This window comes from Micropterus salmoides, unplaced genomic scaffold, assembly GCF_014851395.1.
Source record: "Micropterus salmoides isolate LMB-PRFRI ecotype aquatic unplaced genomic scaffold, ASM1485139v1 Ms_hic_scaffold_2544, whole genome shotgun sequence".
Lineage (NCBI taxonomy): Eukaryota > Metazoa > Chordata > Actinopteri > Centrarchiformes > Centrarchidae > Micropterus > Micropterus salmoides.
Window position 1 is genome coordinate 56,347 of NW_024041756.1, and position 5,644 is coordinate 61,990.

Sequence of the window (5,644 nt, forward strand, 5' to 3'; positions counted from 1 at the left end):
AAAGGGAAATAGAGGAAGGAGAGAAGTGCACAAGATATTTTTTTAAGAAAATCGTAAATAAAGGGGGGGCCATGTTGAGACTTAAAAAAGAAAACGGGTGCACAGCTGACACAACAGAGGAAATCAAAGAAACTGTCGAACATTTTTACCGTGAACTGTACGCAGAAAAAACTGAATGAAGTTTTAAAATCCATTGACCAAGCAACAAACGACAACGTGCTTTTAACCCAAGATTTTACGATACCGGAATTAAACAAATGCATCAAATCTTTTAAGACAGGGAAGTCGCCGGGAGAAGACGGGCTTCCCTTGGAATTTTATCTGACATTTTGGGACATTTTAGCACCAGACTTGCTTGCTGTTTTTATGGATTTTGAACAAATGGACCGACTTCCTGACAGCTTTAGAGCAGGGATAGTGACTCTCCTTCACAAAGACAAAGACAAGACGGACTTGAAAAATTGGAGACCTATCACACTCTTAAATTTTGACTGTAAACTTTTTAGTAAACTTTAGCCTCACGCATGTCCTTGTTTTTAGAAGATCTGATTCACCCGGATCAAGCCTGTGCCGTCCCGGGGAGGAAGATCACCGACAGCCTCGTACTGATCCGAGATACCATCTGTTACGCGAGAGACAGAAACATTCGGCTAGTAGTCCTGAATTTAGATTTTGAGAAAGCCTTTGATCGGGTCTCGCACCAGTACCTTTTCCAGGTACTGCAAAAAATGGGGTTCCCGAGAAGGTTTATAGCCTGGGTGGGACTGCTGTACCGGGAGATCAACAGCAAATTCATTGTTAACGGGCATCTGACAAGAGCAGTGGATATAAACTGCGGTGTCCGTCAGGGTTGTCCGTTATCTGCCCTCCTCTACGTTATCTGTATAGAACCACTGGCACAGACCTTGAGAAGGGACCAACGAATCCATGGGGTAGGAGTCCCAGGGAGCGGGGGACTCGAGACAAAATGTATTTTATATATGGACGACATCAACATTTTATGCACTGACCTTTTATCTGTCAACAGGACGCTGGACTTGACTGACTGGTTCGGACAGGCCTCTGGGTCAAAGCTGAACAGAAGCAAGACCCAAGCCCATTTTTATGGACCGTGGACAGCGACTGAGACGACAGGACTCCCCCTGACTGTGACCCAGACTGACCAAAAAATACTTGGGATCAGGTTTGATAGGGAGGGGGAGGGGAAAACAAATTGGGCAGACATAGTAGGGAAAGTCAGGCAGAGACTAGGGTACTGGACACTTAGAGGACTGACTTTAGAAGGAAAGGTTTTAATCATCAAAGCAGTGATTTTACCTTTGCTTTTACTCATCAGTTCTGTTTTTATCCCGCCTAGGAGAGTGATCTTAGACCTGGAACGAGCCATCTTTTATTTTTTGTGGGGCTCCAAGTGGGAAAGACTGAGACGAAGCGTGATGAAGAAGCCAAAGGAGAAAGGAGGAAAAGGAGTGCCAGACCTGCACTTGTTCCTAGGAAGCAGATACACAGCACTACACATCGCAACCGCCACAGCCCCATCCAGAAACCCCAAGACCGCAGCAATGACACGGTTCTGGATGGGGTCCTACCTCAGAAAACTTAAGATCTTACCCACAAGTCTCAAAGTACCAGTGTCTTTTAACCTGCCACCAGCCTATGCTTTTATCCAGTCATTTTTAAGGCATTTTAACCTTGAGCAGGAGGAGTTGCAGGTTTTAACCACTCACCGCTCTCTCATTTCTGTTGTGCAGGAGCGGGAACCAGTGAGTCCAGTGCGCGGGCTTGCATTCGGCGAGCCCTCAACAGTTTGGCGCAACGTGAACCATCCAGCTCTTCCAAACAGACTCCGGGACCTGTCATGGATGGTGGCTCATGAGATCCTCCCAGTCAGGTCCGTAATGCACTCCCGGGGCATGTCGGCGCACTCAACTTGCCCCCGACCAGGTTGTGGCGCGCCTGAGTCGGTAAGGCATCTGCTCTGGGAGTGCAGCGCTGCCGTAGAACAGTGGGCAACGGCCGGCTCCTTGCAATTCCCGTACTTGCCAGCAAGGGAGGTCCTCACACCACAGCTGGTGCTGTACGGGGTGAGCCAAGGAAATCAGATACCAGCACGTACATTTGCCAAACAGTGGCTCACCCTAGCCGCCATCAAAGACGCCATATGGACCTCCAGAAACTTGCTGGCAAGAAAGCACATGCAGATCCCCCCCGTGGCTGTGATCCGGATGGCCGCAGCAACGGTCCAAACGGCCAGAGCTGCAGGCGGCGGGCCTAGGACACAGCCACAAAGAAGAATCGCCTCTGTGCCCATTCGGACGGAGGAGCCGGAGCCACACAAGGAAAGTTCAAGGCAGCGGCGGCCTGACCCTCCGGGTGAGGTTGGTGGGAAGGAGCTACAGGGTGAGGGTCTCCTCTGAGCGCCTGCACAAGATCCCGAGAGTCCAAATCTGTTTGGGGGAGCTGAATGAGTTCCCCTTTGATAGGGACTCACTACACTCCTGCACAACAGTGGACTTGGAGAAGAGCTTTTATTATCCATTTATTTTTGTGAGTTTTATTTTAACAAATGCACTCCGCTTTGAAGACTTTTAACAGACACTCACAGACATGGACAAGCTGAAAACCATTTTATACCTTTAATTTATGACGTTATCTGTAATGCATTTTAAACACTTTTTTTAAATGTTGTTTTACAGAGAACATTTATCTATTTATTGACATGTTGTATTTTAAAAGGTAACTTGGAATTGACATATTATGAATCATGTTTGAATTGAGTGTCAATAAAATTTTTCTCAAAAGAAAAAAATCTGTTCTTATCAGTTTAATATCTGATATGTCCCCTATAAGGGGGCAACATATTAAATGGATTTTTAGCACCGGGAGCTGAGACGAGGGGCTTGCTCCGTCCACTCCACGCATCGACCCGGTATTGCAGTGCCTCCGGGGGCGGTGCACCCTTCTCCTGCCTTGTGTAAAACCAAAATACTGACCCAAACGCAGAGGTTCGTCGCTCTGCCGGACGCCGGCCCGAAAAAGGCGCCAGTCGAGGGGGGGCGGCCAGCTGAAGCCTCGAAGAAGGCAGCGAGATTTGCACTTTATGATTGGCAGACGACGAGGGGATATTTGGGACCGGCATGGCTGTTAAATGTGCCCTGCACTTCCCCTCCCTTTCTCCCACTCGTCATCGAGAGCCCGAGTATTTCGGATGCTCGGTAGCCTGTGTCCAAAAGCCAGGCCTTCATTTCTCCGATTGGATAGAGCCTCTCAGAAGGTGGGGAGGGGACACTGCGGCGCCTCCGTAGGCCCGGCACGGTTGGCCAACACGGTGGAGGAACCGCAGCGTAGAAAGGATACAAGAAACTAAAACACCTCAAATGAAGCAAGAAAACCTGCTACAACTGCTAAATCGGTGAATAAAACACACTTACCTTCTCGTCTTTGGTCTGGTCAAGGTGGCAGTCCGGCAGAGGACAGGTAGGCAGTCCTCGGGACCAATGAATTCCTTGTTGCAAAAGTTTTTCAGCTACGGCAAAGTTGAAATTTTATTCACAAGGAATGAGGTGAATCTCCTCCCAGAAAAGCTGGTGACACAAAACGAAGCCCCAAACCGGCAAAGGTTTTAACCAGAAAGAGGAGGCCATTGCAGTCTTGGCCAAAAGGCCGAGAAGCGATCGGCCACATTTCCCCTCCCTTTCTCTCACTCGTCATCGAGAGGCTACAAGAGCCCGAGTCGTTCGGTAGCCTCTGTCCAAAAGCCAGGCCTTCGTCTCTCCGCAGCCCGATTGGATAGAGCCTGCCATGACCTTCGCTTCTCGGCCTTTTGGCTAAGACTGCGATCGCCTCCAGTGTCTGGATAAAACTTTTGCCTGTTTGTGGCGAAGTGTTACCAGGTTTTTGGGAGGATACTCACATTATTCCTTGTGAAGAAAATTTCAACTTTGTTGTAGTTGAAATTGTTTCACACAAAGGAATTCATTGGTTCAGAGGACTGCTTACCTGTACTCTGCCGGAATAACATCTCGACCAGGCCAAACAAGACAAGGTAAGTGTGTTTTATTCACCTTTCTAACATTTTTAGTAGATTTTATTGCTCTTTTTAGAGCATTCTTTTACCTTATTTTAGTTGACTTGGTTTTAGACTGTTTTAGGTGTTTTAGCTTCTTTTTACCACTTTTACGTTGTGGTGCCTCCACCATGGCGGCCAACCATGCCGGCATGAGGAGGCACCACAGTGTCAGATTTACATTCAAAGAAAAAGATGGGAAAACCCTTGTTATGTCAAGGCTGGACTTCTCAAGGAAAATGATCCAGAACATTTTGAAATTCTCCCCGCAGGATATAAATTGTATTTTGACTCTGCCATTTGGAAAAGGTTTCGATGTGAGTTTTGTCTCTGCTGCCGTGTTCAGAGATTTCTGGACACGCTTCGAAAATGAAAAACCCCAGTTTACTGCATTTAATGTTGAGAAACTGACTGATAATGCCGCTAAAACGGTAATTGTCAGAATGTTCAATGAGACTGTGAATGCAGATGACATTTGTTTGTGGCTGGGCAGATTTTGCACTGTTAAAGGCCAGGCTACCAAAGTGAGAGATGAGGATGGCATCTGGAATTGCGCTTGGAGGGTCCCCATCCAACAATGGCAAGACCCTCAAGGCTTCCAGGGCCTGAAACATCTGCCATCCATGATAGTTCTGGGAAACAACAGGGGCTACATTCATTACCAGGGCCAGCCCAAACTCTGCCGCAAGTGTGGTGAGAATGGGCACCTGGCAGAAGCGTGCCAGCAGATCATTTGTGGTAAATGTAGAGAAATTGGGCATACTTTCGAGGAATGCACCAATGGCAGAAAGTGCAATCTTTGTGGAGAAACAAACCACCTCTTCAGAGATTGCCCTAAGTCGTTTGCCAACAAATTAAAGGCAGCAAAGGCACAAAATGGCGGACAAGACGAAGCAGTTAGAGAGCTAATTGAAGAGGCTGGGCTGGAGAATTCAAATCTCCCGCCAAATCCTGTGATTGGAGGAGAAGGACCAGTAGAGGCGGGAGAAGGGGAGGGGCCTGCAGCTGCCCCACAAGTGGAGAACAGGGAAGAAGCAGTGGCAGTGCAGGCAGAAGGCGGAGCTAGCTCAGTGACTGGCTCAGAACAAAAATTTGGCCAGTCACAGAGTGATAGCGAGGATGTCCCCCTCCCCAATGCCCAGCCGGCCAAGAGACTAATTTCAGAATTGTCTTCTGAGTCTCCTGGAGCCTCGGAAAAGAGGGGAAGAGCTGAGAGCTACTCAGACAGTTCATCTGTGGAGGAGCCCAGAGTCTTCCCCTCCAATTCGCCTAATGAAGTCTCTTTTTTAACTATAGCTCTGCAATCAACCCCTAAGGACTCAAAGCTCAATGCCACCCTGCGTCAGAGGCCAACTCCTAGAGTCCGAAAGGGAAATGGAGCTCAACCCCGTCATCTCTCACCCATGAGAATGAAGGAAGAGCTCCATTCACAAGAAATCCACTAACTGCTGTTTTTAAACATTTGAAATCCCCCTTTTTTTAGTCTTTTAAGATGTCATACCTGCAAATTTTAACCATACTCATGACACTCACCTTCTCAACTATCAATGTGAGGAGTGTGAAGTCGAGAGTTAGAGC

The 5,644-nt window shown here is 47.9% G+C and overlaps 1 pseudogene; it reads left to right on the forward strand.

Annotated features, from left to right (window-relative positions):
* Positions 1-2,783: 2,783 nt before the first annotated feature.
* On the forward strand, positions 2,784-2,963 carry LOC119919086 (annotated as a pseudogene).
* Positions 2,964-5,644: the final 2,681 nt, after the last annotated feature.